Consider the following 19,525-nt stretch of genomic DNA (forward strand, 5'->3'; position numbering starts at 1 on the left):
GGTGCCTTGTCAACATCGACTTCATCCGTCTACGCATGCTTGGTGCTGGCAACACTGATGTGTGCCTTTGTCCACGATGTGTTCCCGGGTTTGGCAAACCTGGTGCGACGCCTCGTTAACAACGTCTTCTTCCCGGCACACCACTACCTCGACACCATTGCGCCTATGACTAACTCGGCTCCTCCTTGCGCCCGCGGCTCCATGGCAACTACCTCAAACACCGGCCACCCCAACTCGACATCGACCATGGCGTCCCTCGCACGGCTACCTTGACCTCGGCTACACCACCCTACGCCCTCGGCTACATCAACATCGGCGTAAAGGGCTATCACCTTGCTTGAGCAATCTTGTCGGTTTCCACTTCAGCCATGACTTTCGAGATGCATTGACCGTTATGACCATGGAGGGATGTCCGTCGGCTTACCTTTGAAATATTCTCCAGTCTCACCGTCCGCGTCACTACCGTTGTGACCAAGGGGGATATTGACTATCGTGATTAGATTGGAAACATAGGATACACTAAGAAGTATTCTAACTTGTCTTGTACTCCAAGAAGATCATGTACTCCTATATATATGCCCAGGAGGCTCAAGCAATAAACATTGGTTCCATCAATCCCTGTCTATTCCTTTTAACATTGTAAAAGGCCTATTGGACAAATTTTAGTTTTGGTGATAATAATAACTCAATATACAGTCCGGTTAGTTGGTAAGAAATAGCTATCATAGTTCAGTTCAGTCTTGATTTGCTGATAAACATCTCAGGATATTAACTAGTGAAAGAGTAGCTTATCATGGTAAAAAAGCAAGTAATCTTTTAGTCGTGTCCCAGTTTTATGTTTGGGAAGAGTCAGACCGGGTAATAGAGTAGTTCGGAGAAGATAATACTACTCTGCATCGTAGTCAAGCACTGAAGACAAATACCAAGAATTATTTAATCATAAATTCTAATACGTGCAGCTGCACTTTTTTAGGTTCGTGAGCACACCATGCGACAACCGTCCGATCCATCGCGATCGCACCGGTCACGATCAAGTGGAACCTAGTTAAGGCGAAACGTCACGCGTGGCGACGGGGCTTGCCTGCTCCCGTCCCGTGCTCCCATCCGTGCTCCCGAAACGTTAAACTCGCATCAAATGGCTGAGCCAATTTCCCTTCCCCATGTCCCTTTTCTGGCGCAAAAAACAAGGAAACTACCACGTATCCCGTATTTTACTCTCCCGCAGGTAATACTCGCGATTGATTCTATATGGAAAAGGCCCGCACAAAAATCTGGAGGGAAAATGACCGCCAATCTCACTTCTGCGCGCCAAAAAGCTGGGACGCCCATCCCATAAAATAGAGGTATCTTAAATCACAGGAAGAAGAAAAATTGCAATCGCAGCTGATTGTGATGAATTAACTTCAGGGAGAACATCAACTGTGCAAACATCAAGCGGACTGGGGCTCTATTGTCCCCTATGGCTTCTTCTTCAAGCACGGACTATGGGAACCATCAACAGGACAATGAATCTCAAGGACGAAAAGTAAGAAATCTGGCTCATATTCTTCTTGATCTCTTTTCGTTGTTCCTGCCCTTCTTGTTGAACTGGTTGCTTTTCCCTGTTAACAAACAAATCAACCAATCATGATTGTATAAGATCTATTCAAATCTGATTAAAACTACTGTACAACCATGTAGACACACTGGGCATAGCAGTTTTGCACAACTTAGTTTGTTAGGTGATTCATGTAATTTCGACTGTACATATGCAAGAATCTGGTATTCATTCATAGCGTACTACATGTAATAAAATCAAATGTCTAATTGTTCTTATCATTAATCTATATTAGTCTAAAAAATTTAACATTATGTCCATTTCCAATTGATTTAGATTCCGACTGTTGTAGAATAGTTTAGTTTCCATTTAGTATTTCCAGTAGTGCGGCCTTCTAGACAAGACATGTAGTATGACTATGAGGATTAAAGAGTTACACTACATATGCATGTGAACTAATGTGAATAGTGATTCATATAGGATGTGCATGAAACCGCTCCTAGCAATGCAAGAGATTACGGTAATGAAAGGGTACCAAAGCTTGGCATGCAATTTTTATCTGAAGAGGAAGCTTACTCCTTTTATAACAACTATGCAAAAGCCATTGGTTTTAGCATCCGAAGAGGGAGTCAAGATAAAGTAAAGAATTCTGCTGTCATACAACAACGAACATTTACATGCTCCCGTGAAGGTATGGCCTGCTTGTATTTTGTTTTGGTTATATCATTACTTTTGGATCACAAAGATACTTATTTTAATTGACAGGATTCAGCGCAGAAGATAAGAGAGAGGATTCTTTCAGTTACAGTAGGCCTGAAACACGATGTGGATGTAAAGCCCATATGAAGATAAGTCTTAAAGACGGATTATATTATGTGTACGAATTTGAGGCTGCACATAATCATAATCTTGCTACTGGAGACATGGCCTTTTACTTAAGATCCCAAAGGAAGGTGACGGAAGCACAAATAGCAAACGCCGAGGTCGCAAAGTCTGTAGGCATTTCGAACAAAGCAACTATTGATCTTATGGCCAAAGAAGCATGTGGACTTCCAAATCTTGGGTTTGCACCCGAAGATATGAAAAATTGTTTGTACTCTAAGAGAACACTGCAAGCAAAAAAGGCCGAATTCCAGCCCGCACCCCGTCGCCAGTCAAACAAAAATACCAAGGCCCGGGGTAACACGCAGGACCTGCGAGATATACTGGAAAACAAAGCAGGACATGCAAGATCGATCTACGGATCACGGGGGCGCGCTCCAGCACGTGACGACGACCGTCACACCGGATATACTAAAAGCAAATCCGGCCGGGCCGAATACAACAGACAAGACTCGTATGAACTGCGTCATGATATAGCCCGACACAGAGGCGCCGCACACCCCTATGCTTCACTGATGAAGTAATGGATCATGAATTCCTGGAAGGTTTTAAACCCGTAAACATCGAATCATATGATGGTACAACAGACCCCGCGGTATGGATTGAAGATTTCCTCCTCCATATCCACATGGCCCGCGGCGAGGATCTACATGCCATCAAGTACCTCCCACTAAAACTCAAAGGACCGGCTCGGCATTGGCTCAATAGCCTGCCGGCAAACTCCATCGGCAGTTGGGAGAATTTGGAGGACGCATTCCTGGACAACTTCCATGGTACTTATGTGCGACCACCGGATGTCGATGACCTGAGTCATATAACTCAACAGCCAGGGGAATCAGCCAGGAAATTCTGGACTCGGTTCCTAACCAAAAAGAACCAAATTGTTGACTGTCCGGATGCCGAGGCCTTAGCGGCATTTAAGCATAACATCCGCGACGAGTGGCTCGCCCGACACCTCGGCCAAGAAAAACCGAAATTCATGGCAGCCCTCACGACACTCATGACCCGCTTTTGTGCGGGCGAGGACAGCTGGCTGGCTCGTAGCAATAACACATCGAGAGAACCTGGCAATTCAGATGCCAAAGATAGCAATGGCAGGCCACGGTGCAACAGACACAAGCGCCACAACAACGGCGACAACGCCGAAGACACGGCAGTTAATGCCGGATTCACTGGCTCTAAATCCGGTCAGCGGAAAAAGCCGTTCAAAAGAAGCAATCCGGGCTCGTCCAGTTTGGACCGCATAATCGATTGCTCGTGTCAAATTCACGGCACCCCCGACAAACCAGCCAACCACACTAACAGAGAATGCTGGGTGTTCAAACAGGCCGGCAAGTTGAATGCCGAAAACAAGGAAAAGGGGCTGCATAGTGACGACGAGGAGGAGCCCCAGCCGCCGAACACAGGAGGACAGAAGAAATTTCCTCCCCAAGTGAAAACAGTAAACATGATATACACAACCGATATTCCCAAGCGGGAGCGGAAGCGTGCACTGAGGGACGTCTATGCAATGGAGCCAGTCGCCCCAAAGTTCAACCCATGGTCTTCTTGTCCGATCACCTTCGATCGCAGGGACCACCCACTAGTATCCGTCATGGCGGTTCCGCTGCGTTGGTCCTTGATCCCATCATCGACAGATTTCACCTCACTCGACTCCTTATGGACGGTGGCAGCAGCCTGAACCTGCTCTATCAGGATATAGTGCGCAAAATGGGTATAGACCCCTCAAGGATCAAACCCACAAAAACCACCTTCAAAGGTGTCATACCAGGTGTAGAGGCCTGTTGTACGGTCTCAATCACACTGGAAGTGGTCTTCGGATCTCCAGACAACTCCCGAAGCAAAGAATTAATCTTCGATATCGTCCCCTTCCGTAGTGGCTATCACGCACTACTCGGACGAACCACATTTGCTAGATTCAATGCGGTACCGCATTATGCATACGTCAAGCTCAAAATGCCAGGACCTCGCGGGGTTATAACAGTTAATGGAAACACAGAACGCTCGCTCCGTACGGAGGAGCACACTGCGGCCCTCGCAGCAGAAGCACAAAGCAGCCTTATGAGGCAAACCGCCAATTCGGCGAAAAAGACCCCGGATACCTTCAAGCGAGTCCGGAGTACCCTGCAGGAGGATCGCCAGGCACGTTTAGAGCTCGCCTAGCAATTCGGCCTCCGCCCTAGTCCCAGTCAAGCGGCGAAATTCGTGCCGCGCATACATAACTACGCACTCAAGATACCATGGGCATAGGCAAAGGCACGGCTATGGCACGTCCCACAATGCGGCTCAACCGCCCCTGGGGCGATATACCCTTATCATTTTCTCTCTTTCAGGACCTTACTCTTTGGAAGCCCTTTCTGGTAGTCTGATTGTCGGACCCATTACGGGAAGGAAATACCAAGGAAGCAAGAAGCTCTGACGTACAAGGAAATTCCCAGGTGGTCTCTGATAACGATCGATGTACCTATTTTTACATACCCATACGCAACTTGCCCTTGGATAGGACATGTCAAATAGTCCTATTGTTTGCCTATTGCATTAATTGTATATGTACGCTTTGACGTATTATTATTGATTTTCTTTTTGTTTTCCTTGTCTGCTTCTTGACGACAAATTGCACCCGTACATTTTGATACGACCAGTGCGCCAGGGGCTTCGGTGTACCCCATAACACAGCATGAAAAGTCCGAACACTTTCGACAGTGCGGCACCCCGAACTTGTAGCATTATATGCATCAGCTCCGAATCATGTCTTGGGTCAATAGTTGGGTTTGCCCGGCTCCCATGTTTTGGTACCTTACGTTCCGCTATATCGGCTAAGGTAGCGCTGGAAGAACTACTGCGATTGTGTCCCGGTTCGTCCGGACGAGCACCTCAGTAGAGAAAGCCGAAAACTGACTGTCATGATGAGGCGAGAGGTGGTCGCTGTTCGAGAGGTCTCAAATCCTTAAAGATTTTTTCCGCTTCGGGGGAGGAGTCGGCCTTGTCCGATTTAGGCGTACATAGCGCCCCAAGTTCGGCCTTCCGAATACTAGGGGCTTCGCCAAAATTTAAAATTGTAGACTTCTATGGCTAAGTGAGAGCGATAAAGCTTTATAGTCTGATTGCCTGGTTCGTTGTGCTGAACACGTCCTTCGAAGGACCCAATATTGGGATAAAGAGTGGTCAGGTTTATCCCGAACACCTCAGTACTAGTTACATGGGGGCAGAAGCCGACGACTCGCCAACTCTCAAAATTTATAAACGGCCGCACAGAAGGTAATATTTTAAATTAATAAGCATTATATAGCGCACATGAACTGGTTTCATATTACAGGATCACATGAGTACATTCATTCAAATATTACATCCTTAGCACATTCCTCTGCCACAAGGCGAGCACCCTTCAGGACACTGTCATAATACTTTTCGGGGTGGCGATGCTCCTTGCCCTCCGGCGGCCCCTCCTTCACCAGCTTTTCGGCGTCCAACTTTGCCCAGTGCACTTTCGCCCGGGCAAAGGCCCTGCGCGCACCCTCAGTGCAGACGGACCGCTTTATGACTTCAAACCATGGGCAGGCATTCACAAGCCGTCTTACCAGACCAAAGTAGCTACCAGGCAGGGGCTCGCCGGGCCACATCCGGACTATAAGGCCCTTCATGGCCAGTTCGGCCGTCTTGTGAAGCTCGACCAGTTGCTTCAATTGGTCGCTCAAAGCCATCGGATGTTCGGTCCCAGTATACTGAGACCAGAACAACTTCTCCGTCGAGCTCCCTTCCTCGGCCCGGTAGAACTCCGCGGCATCCGATACACTGCTGGGTAGATCTATGAACGCTCCTGGAGAGCTCCGAATTCGGGTAAGTAAAAGAAAAGTTTCCTTCACATGCTTGCTTTGCATAATGAATGCCTTACCCGCCGCTATCTTCTTGATCGCCTCAATTTCCTGGAGGGCCTTTTGGGCTTCGGCCTTGGCATTTTGTGCGTTCTCGAGGGCCTTCGCAAGATCGGACCCTTGCGTCTCGGAGTCACGCTCCAAGGACTCGTATTTTTTGACGAGAGCCTGGAGCTCTTGCTGCACCTCGCCGACTCGGGCCTCTTGCTTCTCTTGCTCGATGTGCTCCTTGGCCGCTTTGTCTTCGGCCTCGGACATCGCCTTCTTCAGGGCTGCCACTTCGGTCGTGGCCCCTAGCAAAATTCATGACGATCATATTACTCAAAAACCACATTTTTCTTTATCAATATACAGACGGGGTATCACTTACCTTTGTTCTCTTCGAGCTGCCTCTTGGTAAGGCCGAGCTCTTCCTTGGACCGCTCAAGGTCCCGCTTCAGTGCGGCGACCTCCGCGGTACGAGCGGCAGCGGCCAGCAGTGAAGCCTGCTTATTCACATAGACACATTCTGATTAGACTCCTGCGATTATTATTTGATCCTCTATTCGGCCTTTCTTTGCGAACACCGAACAGAGCATCAGGGGCTACTGTCTATGCCGTGACATTTTCTTATAACTTGATTACTAACCTCAAAGCCTGTTAGGAGGCTGGCACAGGCTTCAGTCAGCCCGCTTTTGGCGGACTGAACCTTCTCGACCACCGCACTCATGATAGCGCGGTGCTCTTCGTCGATGGAAGTGCTGCGAAGCGCTTCCAGCAAGTTGTCCGATGCCTCTGGATGGACAGAGGCCATCGGCACGGACGGCTTGCCCCTCTTAGCGAGGGGTTGCCTGACAGAATCCGGAACCACTGGAGGTTCCGGCGCAGTATTCAGCTGGAGGCTAGACTTGTTACCCCCGGCGTTAGGGCCCAGGGGAGTCTTGCCCCTCGTGCGCCCAGCGCCTGGAATGTCGCCTTGGGGGGCCTCCGGAACTGTCTCCCCTTGGTTCAGTGCCCTTTGAGACAACACCTTGGCGTCGTCCGTAGGGCGGGGGGAGGAGGCGGTCGGGAGTGAATCGATGTTCATATCCGACGGGCCCAAAGAATCATCCGAAGAAGATACGTCGATGTGGGCTCGGGATGGACTGCGTAATCATGTTCGGCGTGATAAGAAGCAATAAAATAAAACATACCAAGAACTATTATGGTATCCGGATACTTACGACTTCGCCAGGGGCTTGTCCCTAGGTAACCACTCCTCGTCGCTAAAAGCGGCCGTCGTGGAACGGTCCGGAAGGAGAGTCCTTCCCTTCTTGGACCCTTCGGCCTCCCCAGATGGGGCGGCCTTCCTTTTCTTGTCTCCCCTGGCTGGCGGGGAGAATTTTCCTCTTCCTCCTCCTCATTTTTGTGGGAGGAGTGCACCTCGGTGTTTTTAGACGATGAGTCCGATATAACCTTGCGCCGGAGACCTTTCCTGGTCCCCGTGGCCTTCTTCTTGGCCTTCTTCTGCGGCGCCTCGTTAAGGCGCCGAAACCAGCATCTCCGTTAGGAGAGCATCTGCTGGATCTTCGGGCAGGTTGGCTGGACAATTGATCTGCTCCGCTGTCGCTACCCAGTCATGTTAAAAGACGTGGAGGCTTAGATCCCTCACACGGTTATACTGGGGAAAAGAACATCTTATGAGATATAAAAGACTTACCGGATTAGCAGGGCGCTTTGCGCTGAGCCCGCGATCCTCGGTAAGGGGAGGAGGTACCTCGGCGCCCTTGAACAGCACCTTCCAGACGTCCTTGTGCGTCATGTCGAAGAGCTCTCGCAGCGTCTGGTGCTCGGCCGGGTCGAACTCCCACAAACTGAATGCCCGTCTTTGACACGGGAGGATCCGGCGGAAGAGCATGACTTGGACCACGTTGACAAGCTTGATTTTCTTGCTTATCATGTTTCTGACGCAGGTCTGGAGTCTGGTCAGCTCCACTGATGAACCCCAGGATAGGCCCTTCTCCTTCCAGGAGGTGAGCCGCATGGGGATTCCGGATCGAAATTTGGGGACCGCCACCCAGTTGGTGTCGCGCGGCTCGGTGATGTAGAACCACCCCGATTGCCACCCCTTTACGGTCTCCACATAGGAGCCTTCAAGCCAGGTGACGTTGGGCATTTTGCCCACCATGGCGCCTCCGCACTCCGCTTGCTGGCCGACTACCACCTTCGGTTTAACATTGAAGGTCTTCAACCACAGGCCGAAGTGGGGCTTGATGCGGAGGAAGGCCTCGCACACGACGATAAACGCCGAGATGTTAAGAATGAAATTGGGGGCCAGATCATGGAAGTCCAGCCCGTAGTAGAACATGAGCCCTCAAACAAATGGGTGGAGGGGAAACCCCAGTCCGCGGATGAAATGGGTAAGAAACACGACCCTTTCGTGAGGCTCGGGGGTGGGGACGATCTGCCCCGCATCTGGGAGCCGGTGCGCGATATCTGCGGCTAGGTATCCGGCTTCCCGGAGCTTCGTAATGTTCTCCTCCGTAACGGAGGAGGCCGTCCACTTGCCTCCCGCTCCGGACATGTTTGGAGTGATTTTGCGGGGAAGATGCGAACTTGGGTGCTGGAGCTCGAGTGCGCGAGAATGGATGGGCAGGGAAGAAGAAGGCGTGGGTAAAAAGGAGGAGTCCTTGTCCCTTTATAAGGGCGGAGCACACTATGCGCCTCCTCACCTGCCTAGTAAACTTGCTTATTCCCCAAGCGTCGTAATAGATGGCGCGGTTGGGTTACCCACACCCGTATTGAAGAGAATCCCGTGATAAGGGGACACGATCTCTGCTTCGACAAGACGTGCCAAGAAAACCGCCTCGCAATATGTGCAGTAGCTGGTTGAGAAAAGCGGTTCAAATAATGACCGGGCCGTGGCGTGATGTCACGTTATGAAAAGTTGTCAGCAGATTAGATTTGTGGAAATATTATACTCTCTACGGTGATATGTGGAATTTGTTTTGCAGAGCCGGACACTATCCTTGTGTTCAAAATCTTCTATGGAGTATTCAGAGGAAGAACCCGTCTTGCAATGCCAAAGACAATCTGCGCGCCGGACTCATCGTCATTGAAGCCTGGTTCAGGGGCTACTGAGGGAGTCCTGGATTAGGGGGTCCTCGGACAGCCGGACTATATCCTTTGACCGGATTGTTGGACTATGAAGATACAAGATTGAAGACTTCATCCCGTGTCCGGGTGGGACTCTCCTTTGCGTGGAAGGCAAGCTTGGCAGTTCGGATATGTAGATCTCCTCCCTTGTAACCGACTCTGTGTAACCCTAGCCCCCTCCGGTGTCTATATAAACCGGAGGGTTTAGTCCGTAGGACAACAACAATCATAATCATAGGCTAGCTTCTAGGGTTTAGCCTCTACGATCTCGTGGTAGATCAACTCTTGTAATACTCATATCTTCAAGATCAAGCAAGTAGGAAGTAGGGTATTACCTCCATCGAGAGGGCCCGAACCTGGGTAAACATTGTGTCCCCCGCCTCCTGTTTCTCCAGGCATGTTTGAATCATGCGTTGGTATGTGGCGTCAGCGTTCTTGAGCCCGAAGGGCATGGTGTTGAAGCAGAATGGCCCATATGGGGTAATGAATGTTGTGGCAGCTTGATCGGACTCCTTCACTTTGATTTGATGGTATCCGGAATATGCATCAAGGAAACACAGTGAGTCGTGTCCTGCGGTAGCATCAATGATTTGATCAATGCGGAGGAGGGGGGAGGGATCCTTAGGGCAAGCCTTATTGAGGTCTTTAAAATCGACGCACAACCGCCAGGATTTGTCCTTCTTTGGTACCATCACCAGGTTTGCCAGCCAGTCCGGATGTTTTATTTCTCTGATGAATCCGGCCTCAATTAGCTTGGCCAGCTCCTCCCCCATAGCTTGGCGTTTGGGCTCGGAAAAGCACCTCAGTGCTTGTTTGATTGGTTTGTATCCCTTTAAGATATTAAGGCTATGTTGGGCCAGCTCACATGGGATTCCAGGCATGTCAGAAGGGTGCCAGGCGAATATATCCCAGTTTTCGCGAAGGCAATCCCTTAGTGCGGCGTCGACCATTGGGTCTAATTGTGCTCCAATAGATGTTGTCTTCTTGGGGTCCGTTGGGTGGACCTGGAATTTGACTATTTCCTCTGCCGGTTTGAAGGAGGTGGATTTGGGTCGTTTGTCAAAGATCACATCGTCCCTATCCACTGTGGAGCGCAGTGCGGTTAATTCTTCGGCCGCGAGGGTTTCAGATAATGCCTCGAGGGCCAGTGATGCGGTTTTGTTTTCGGCGCGGAGTGCTATGTCCAGATCACTGACAAGAGAGATTATGTTGTTTGGTCCGGGCATTTTCAGCTTCATATACCCATAATGAGGTATAGCTTGGAAGTGTGTAAAAGTATCCCGCCCCAACAGGGTGTGGTATTCGCTGCTGAAAGGAGCCACTTGGAAGGTGATTTCTTCAGACCGATAATTCTCCGGCGTGCCGAATACCACGTCAAGTGTGATTTTTCCCGCACACCGCGCCTCCCGACTGGGAATGATTCCTCTGAAGGTCGTGTGCTACCTCTTGAGCACTGCGTTGGTTTTCCCTTGAAGAGGAAAGGGTGATGCAGCAAAGTAGCGTAAGTATTTCCCTCAGGTTTTTGAGAACCAAGGTATCAATCCAGTAGGAGGCTACGCGCGAGTCCCTCGCACCTACACAAAACAAATAAATCCTCGCAACCAACGCGATAAGCGGTTGTCAATCCCTACACGGTCACTTACGAGAGTGAGATATGATAGATATGATAGGATAATATTTTTTGGTATTTTTGTGATAAAGATGCAAAGCAAAATAAAAAGCAAAGGAAATAACGAAGTGTTGGAAGATTAATATGATGAAGATAGACCCGGGGGCCATAGGTTTCACTAGTGGCTTCTCTCAAGAGCATAAGTATTTTACGATGGGTGAACAAATTACTGTTGAGCAATTGACAGAATTGAGCATAGTTATGAGAATATCTAGGTATGATCATGTATATAGGCATCACGTCCGAGACAAGTAGACCGACTCCTGCCTGCATCTACTACTATTACTCCACACATCGACCGCTATCCAGCATGCATCTAGAGTATTAAGTTCATAAGAACAGAGTAACGCCTTAAGCAAGATGACATGATGTAGAGGGATAAATTCATGCAATATGATAAAAAAAACCCATCTTGTTATCCTCGATGGCTACATTACAATACGTGCCTTGCTGCCCCTACTGTCACTTGGAAAGGACACCGCAAGATTGAACCCAAAGCTAAGCATTTCTCCCATTGCAAGAAAGATCAATCTAGTAGGCCAAACCAAACTGATAATTCAAAGAGACTTGCAAAGATAACCAATCATACATAGAAGAATTCAGAGAAGATTCAAATATTGTTCATAGATAAACTTGATCATAAACCCACAATTCATCGGTCTCAACAAACACACCGAAAAAGAAGATTACATCGAATAGATCTCCATGAGAGAGGGGGAGAACATTGTATTGAGATCCAAAAAGAGAGAAGAAGCCAAATAACTATGGACCCGAAGGTCTGAGGTAAACTACTCACACTTCATTGGAGGGGCTATGGTGTTGATGTAGAAGCCCTCCGTGATCGATGCCCCTTCCGGCGGAGCTCCAGAACAGGCCCCAAGATGGGATCTCGTGGGTATAGAAGGTTGCGGCGGTGGAATTAGGTTTTTGGCTACGTACCTGATCGTTTGGGGGTACGTAGGTATATATAGGAGGTAGAAGTACGTCGGTGGAGCAACAGGGGGCCCACGAGGGTGGAGGGCGCGCCCTAGGGGGGTAGGTGCGCCCCCTACCTCGTGGCCTCCTCTTTTTGTTTCTTGACGTAGGGTCCAAGTCTCCTGGATCTTGTTCATTCCAAAAATCACGTTCCCGAAGGTTTCATTCCGTTTGGACTCCGTTTGATATTCTTTTTCTGTGAAACTCTGAAATAGATAAAAACAGCAATTCTGGGCTGGTCCTCCGGTTAGGCGAAGTATCCGGTGAAATTGAGTTTTCAGTGAAAATCTGGAAATTTCTATCGTGGACTGTTGGATCAATGGTGGACGTCATGGATCACTGGTGGAACTCCTAACAATCCACTTAAACGCAAATTATCAGATAACCCCCTCTCTCTGTTCAATTACTACAGGATTTAGTTATCCCGTACAAGAAAATTGACCGCCTCTATAACCTAACCGCATGATGGCGACTCGGCGGCGCGGCGGTGCTCTCCCAGGCGACGGCGGGGTTGGCACCCCTCACGCATCGGCGACGGTGGGTCGAAGCCTCTGGCGACGGCGACTGGCGTTCAGGGCGCTACCACACGCACAGGTGACTCGGCGTCCGGAGCTCCGCCTACACACGACGGTGGCTCGACGCCTCGGGTGACGGTGACTAGAGGCCTGGGCGCTGCACCACGACCAGGTGACGCGGTGACCGCAGCTCCGCCCACACAGAACGGTGGTTCAGCTACTGCACAGCTGCTCCTTATGCTACGGCGGCTCGGTGGCCGCAAGGCTCCCCACACCACGATGGCTTGATGGCTGTGGTGATGCCCTCAAGCGACGGTGGCAGTGACCCAAAAAACTTATTATGGAGTAGTTGCTTGCTCCTGTAGTCTGATTCTGCAGCCCAATCCTTGCTTCTGTAGTATGAAAACAGAAGTTGTATCTGAATGTTGCACTTTTTGGTGATGCCTGTAAACTTGTTTATGTAGTCCGAATTCTGAAGTTGTATGAATTCAGTTGAATAAATTTCCTGAGCTGAGCTTTTTTGACATCAGTGATTGACAAAACAGAAAAAGCAAAGTTATGTCCTAACATTATCCTTTTGTGAGCCCTTTTCTAGTCACTCAATGTGAGTTATCCTGGGCAATCCATTCATACTGCCCCTGAATATGAATTCAGTTGAAGATAATTGAAAGGGGAAGAAAAAAAGTTAGGTTCTCAGTCATTCAAGCCTATAATCAGTGAAAGCTTTGTTTGGCAAAGAGGAATCTATCCAGAGCTGTGTTCTGTTGAATATGCAATTCAGAGATTGGCAATTAAGAAGCTATACCCAGGTTGTCTACAATACAAGGGATTTCAGTCTGTGAAAGACCTACAGCTATCATTGTTTTACTAGATGTGGAACATGCTTCAACTTACAAAGGCATTATTCAAGGCTTACCCAGGCTACAGAATTGGCAACAATTTCAAGTTATTCCTCTCAGAAGAAATAACTAGACATCTCTCAAAAGAACTATAATATTCACATCTAGAAAATAAATTACAGCTCCTGGAAAGAACTATAATATTCATTCTTAAAATTTTCCAACACGTGAAGTTCTTATTCTGCACCAATATAAGCATTGGATATGAACCAAAAATCCCAGGATAGTACTGTACATACTGATATGAACCAAAATCCTAGGATATTCTTGTGTGCTCAACCATACAAAGAAAAAACACTGCTCATATTGCAAAAGATACAATTCAGAGCATACATTGGACAAAACCAATGATAACTTACAAATCTTTCAAAAGTAAACAAAAGAAAGTGTCCAAAGACAATCTGTGCCATCTTGCATATGCTTGACAATTATCATGGCCTCACAACCACATCTAGTAATCTTTCTTGGTTGTGTTCTTCGCTTCTCTTCCTTCAAATCCTTCTTGTGTTCCTCCTCCTCTGTTCCGAAACCCGCTTTGCCACAAAGAAATCGCCTCGAAACCACCACATTATGTACAATCCTTTCCTGCCCAATTCTGACTGAAAACCCAACATTTTGTGCATAGGCCTTGTAAAACTTCTCGACATCTTCATAGTCTCGAATGCCATAAGTACAGTCGGCTTTACGTTGTCATCACAATCGGGTGTACACGATGTAACTCTCTTTTTTCGTGTACCGAAGTTTACCAAAATGATCGAGGAGGCAGAATTTCCATATCATGGCTCCCTCCATTGTTGACATGCTCAGGTTCATGCTCCATCTATAATTCAACATCGCATGATTAGTTCTTATCAATCGAGGAACAACAACAATCGCCAAATATCCATGTTCTGTATAGTAAATATACATGCTTTGTACACTAATTTCTCTGTCTTTTGTAGCAGCCAAAAGCTTTCTCATGATGCTGAAAATAGTGACAACCAATTTGCATACAGAAACACTGTCTTATCAGTGTATCCTACTCGTCATTCTAGGCTAAGTATTTAGTGAATTACAATGCTTGTCCATTTGCTGTACTGGATTACCTGTATATGACTACGAAGAGTCAGAGGCACGTCAGAGTTCAAAATTGCGGGGAGCAGTGGTGACGAGTGCTCCAAAGGATGAATCCCAGCTACCAGAGGGTGAGTCACGTCCAATGGAGGGAGACACGCAGCCTACGAAGGACCCATCACGGTTGGTGGAAAGGAAGCCATGGCGAGAGGCGCGTCCAGCGAAGGGAGAGTCGCGGTTGGCGGAAGGCCCATCCCGACAGTCAGAGGGCCAGCTGCGGTCGGCTGAGGGAAGGAGTTACGTGCCGGTGAAAGGTGCATCGCCGGCAGCGCTCGATCGAAGAATCCGATCTTAGGAACTCACGAAGGGTCAAGCCCTATTCACCTGATGATGAATAGAGAGAGGGGGCTATCTGATAATTTGCGTTTAAGTGGATTTAGAAGTCCCACCTGTGATCCATGACGTTCGCTATTGATCCAACAGTTGACGTAGGAATTTCCTGATTTTCACCGAATAGTCATTTTCACCGGATACTTTGCCCTCCGATTTATAGGTTAGTCCTAAAACTAATATAAAAGTGAATAATAAAGCCCAATAATGTCCAAAACAGAAGATAATATAGCATGGAGCAATCAAAAATTATAGATACGTTGGAGACGTATCAAGCATCCCCAAGCTTAATTCCTGCTCGTCCTCGAGTAGGTAAATGATAAAAACAGAATTTTTGATGCGGAGTGCTACTTGGCATAATTTCAATGTAATTCTTCTTAATTGTGGCATGATATTCAGATCCGAAAGATTCAAGATAAACGTTCATATTGACATAAAAATAATAATACTTCAAGCATACTAACTAAGCAATTATGTCCTCTCAAAATAACATGGCCAAAGAAAGTTCATCCCTACAAAATCATATAGTTTAGTCATGCTCCATCTTCGTCACACAAGAATGCTCTCATCATGCACAACCCCGATGACAAGCCAATCAATTGTTTCATACTTTAGAAATCTCAAACTTATAAACCCTCACGCAATACATGAGCGTGAGCCATGGACATAACACTTTGGGTGGAATAGAATATAATGATGGGGGTTATGTGGAGAAGACAAAAAAGGAGAAAGTCTCACATCAACGAGGCAAATCAATGAGCTATGGAGATGCCCATCAATTGATGTTAATGCAAGGAGTAGGGATTGCCATGCAACGGATGCACTAGAGCTATAAATATATGAAAGCTCAACAAAAGAAACTAAGTGGGTGTGCATCCAACTTGTTTGCTCACGAAGACCTAGGGCACTTGAGGAGGCTCATTGTTGGAATATACATGCCAAGTTCTATAATGAAAAATTCCCACTAGTATATGAAAGTGACAAAACAAGAGACTCTCTATCATGAAGATTATGGTGCTACTTTGAAGCACAAGTGTGGTAAAGGATAGTAACATTGTCCCTTCTCTCTTTTTCTCTCATTTTTTGGGCCTTCTCTTTTTTGTTTATGGCCTTTCTCTCTTTTTTTTATTCCTCACTTGGGACAATGCTCTAGAAAATGATGATCATCACACTTCTGTTTATTTACAACTCAATGATTACAACTCGATACTAGAACAAAGTATGACTCTATATGAATGCCTCCGACGGTGTACCGGGATATGCAATGAACCAAGAGTGACATGTATGAAAGAATTATGAGCGGTGGCTTTGCCACAAATACTATGTCAACTACATGATCATGCTAAGCAATATGACAATGAGGAATGTGTCATGATAAACGGAATGGTGGAAAGTTGCATGGCAATATATCTCGGAATGGCTATGGAAATGCCATAATAGGTAGGTATGGTGGCTGTTTTGAGGAAGATATAAGGAGGTTTATGTGTGAAAGAGCATATCATATCACAGGGTTTGGATGCACCGGCGAAGTTTGCACCAACTCTCAATGTGAGAAAGGGCAATGCACGATACCGAAGAGGCTAGCAATGGTGGAAAGGTGAGAGTGCGTATAATCCATGGACTCAACATTAGTCATAAAGAACTCACATACTTATTGCAAAATCTACAAATCATCAAAAACCAAGCACTACGCGCATGCTCCTAGGGGGATAGATTGGTAGGAAAAGACCATCGCTCGTCCCCGACCGCCACTCATAAGGAAGACAATCAAAGAACACCTCATGTTTCAAATTTGTTACATAACGTTTACCATACATGCATGCTACGGGACTTGCAAACTTCAACACAAGTATTTCTCGGTTTCAAAACTACTCGACTAGCACGACTTTGATATTATTACCTCCATGTCTCAAAACAATCATTAAGCATCAAACTTCTCTTAGTATTCAACACACTCATAAGAAAGTTTTTACTAATCTTGAATACCTAGCATATTAGGATTATTTAAGAAAATTACCATGCTATTTAAGACTCTCAAAATAATCTAAGTGAAGCATGAGAGATCAATAGTTTCTATAAAACAAATCCACCACCGTGCTCTAAAAGATATAAGTGAAGTACTAGAGCAAAACTATATAACTCAAAAGATATAAGTGAAGCACATAGAGTATTCTAATAATTTCCGAATCATGTGTGTCTCTCTCAAAAGGTGTGTACAGCAAGGATGATTGTGGTAAACTAAAAAGAAAAGACTCAAATCATACAAGACGCTCCAAGCAAAACACATATCATGTGGTGAATAAAAATATAGCTCCAAGTAAAGTTACCGATGGAAGTAGACGAAAGAGGGGATGCCTTCCGGGGCATCCCCAAGCTTTGGCTTTTTGGTGTCCTTAGATTATCTTGGGGGTGCCATGGGCATCCCCAATCTTAGGCTATTTCCACTCCTTGTTCCATAATCCATCAAATCTTTCACCCAAAACTTGAAAACTTCACAACACAAAACTTAACAGAAAATCTCGTGAGCTCCGTTAGCAAAAGAAAACAAAAGACCACTTCAAGGTACTGTAATGAAATCATTATTTATTTATATTGGTGTTAAACCTACTTTATTCCAACTTCTCTATGGTTTATAAACTACTTTACTAGCCATAGATTCATCAAAATAAGCAAACAACACACGAAAAACAGAATCTGTCAAAAACAGAACAGTCTGTAGTAATCTGTAACTAAAGCAAACTTCTGGAACTCCAAAAAATCAGCCAAAATAGGAAGACCTAGGCAATTTTTTTATTGATCAGCAGCAATTGGAATCAGTATTTTATCACGTTCTGGTGATTTTTAACAATTGTCTTCGTGAACAGAAAGTTTCTGGAAATTACAGCAAGATCAAATAACTATCATCCAAGAAGATCCTATAGGTTTAACTTGGCACAAACACTAATTAAAATATATAAAAACATCTAACCAGAGGATAGATCAAATATTTATTCCTAAACAGAAGCAAAAAGCAAAAAACTAAAAATAAAATTGGGTTGCCTCACAACAAGCGCTATCGTTTAACACCCCTAGCTAGGCATAAAGCAAGGATAGATCTAGGTATTGCCATCTTTGGTAGGCAATCCATAAGTGGCTCTCATGATAGATTCATATGGTAATTTTATTTTATTCCTAGGGAAGTGTTCCATGCCTTTCTTTAATGGAAATTGGAATCTAATATTCCCTTCCTTCATATCAATAATTGCACCAATCGTTCTAAGGAAAGGTCTACCAAGAATAATAGGACATGAAGGATTGCAATCTATATCAAGAACGATAAGATCTACGGGCACATAGTTCCTATTTGCAAAAATAAGAACATCATTAATTCTTCCCATAGGTTTCTTAATGGTGGAATCCGCAAGGTGCAAGTTTAAAGAGCAATCATCAAAATCATGGAAACCTAGCAAATCACACAAAGTTTTTGGAATAGTGGAAACACTAGCACCCAAATCACACAAAGCATAGAACTCATGATCCTTAATCTTAATTTTAATAGTAGGTTCCCACTCATCATAAAGTTTTCTAGGGATAGAAACTTCCAACTCAAGCTTTTCTTCATAAGATTGCATCAAAGCATCAACGGTATGTTTGGTAAAAGCTTTATTTTGACTATAAGCATGAGGAGAGTTTAGCACGGATTGCAACAAGGAAATACAATCTATCAAAGAGCAATCATCATAGTTAAATTCCTTGAAATCCAAAATAGTGGGTTTATTAATATCTAGGGTTTCGTTCTCTTCAATCCCACTTTTATCAATTCTAGCATCAAGATCTAAAAACTCCGAATTTTTGGAACGTCTTCTAGGTAAAGGTGAATCATATTCAGTCCCATCATTATCAAGATTCATATTGCAAAACAAAGATTTAATAGGGGACACATCAATAACTTTTAGATCTTCATCTTTATTTTCATAGAAATCTGGTTTAGCGGCCATCTTATTAACTAAGGTACCCTGCTTATCCGAAATTTCAGCTATCAACTTCTCAAGACCAGCAATTTGGGATCTCAAACCATCAAATTCTTTAGACATATCATCGAGCTCTTTATTCATATAACTCATAAAGCTTTTTTGTTCCTTAAGCTCGTTTCTGAAGAAATTATTATGCTCAAATTGCAAAACCATAAAACTCTTGACGTTGCTTTCGATCCCTTCTAACCTTTTAAGGTGAAGATCACTAAATCTAGGAAGAGCCATCCTGACAAGCAAGCAATCCAACACACGAGCAAACAAAAAGCAAGCGAACGGAAAAGAGAGGGCGAATAAAAAGGCAAGGGTGAAGTGGGGGAGAGGAAAACGAGAGGCAAATGGCAAATAATGTAATGCGGGAGATAAGGGTTTGTGATGGGTACTTGGTATGTTGACTTTTGCGTAGACCTCCCCGGCAACGGCGCCAGAAATCCTTCTTGCTACCTCTCAAGCACTGCGTTGGTTTTCCCTTGAAGAGGAAAGGGTGATGCAGCAAAGTAGCGTAAGTATTTCCCTCAGTTTTTGAGAACCAAGGTATCAATCCAGTAGGAGGCTACGCGCGAGTCCCTCGCACCTACACAAAACAAATAAATCCTCGCAACCAACGCG

The sequence above is a fragment of the Aegilops tauschii genome, chromosome 6 (genome assembly GCF_002575655.3).
Source record: "Aegilops tauschii subsp. strangulata cultivar AL8/78 chromosome 6, Aet v6.0, whole genome shotgun sequence".
NCBI classification, from domain to species: domain Eukaryota; kingdom Viridiplantae; phylum Streptophyta; class Magnoliopsida; order Poales; family Poaceae; genus Aegilops; species Aegilops tauschii.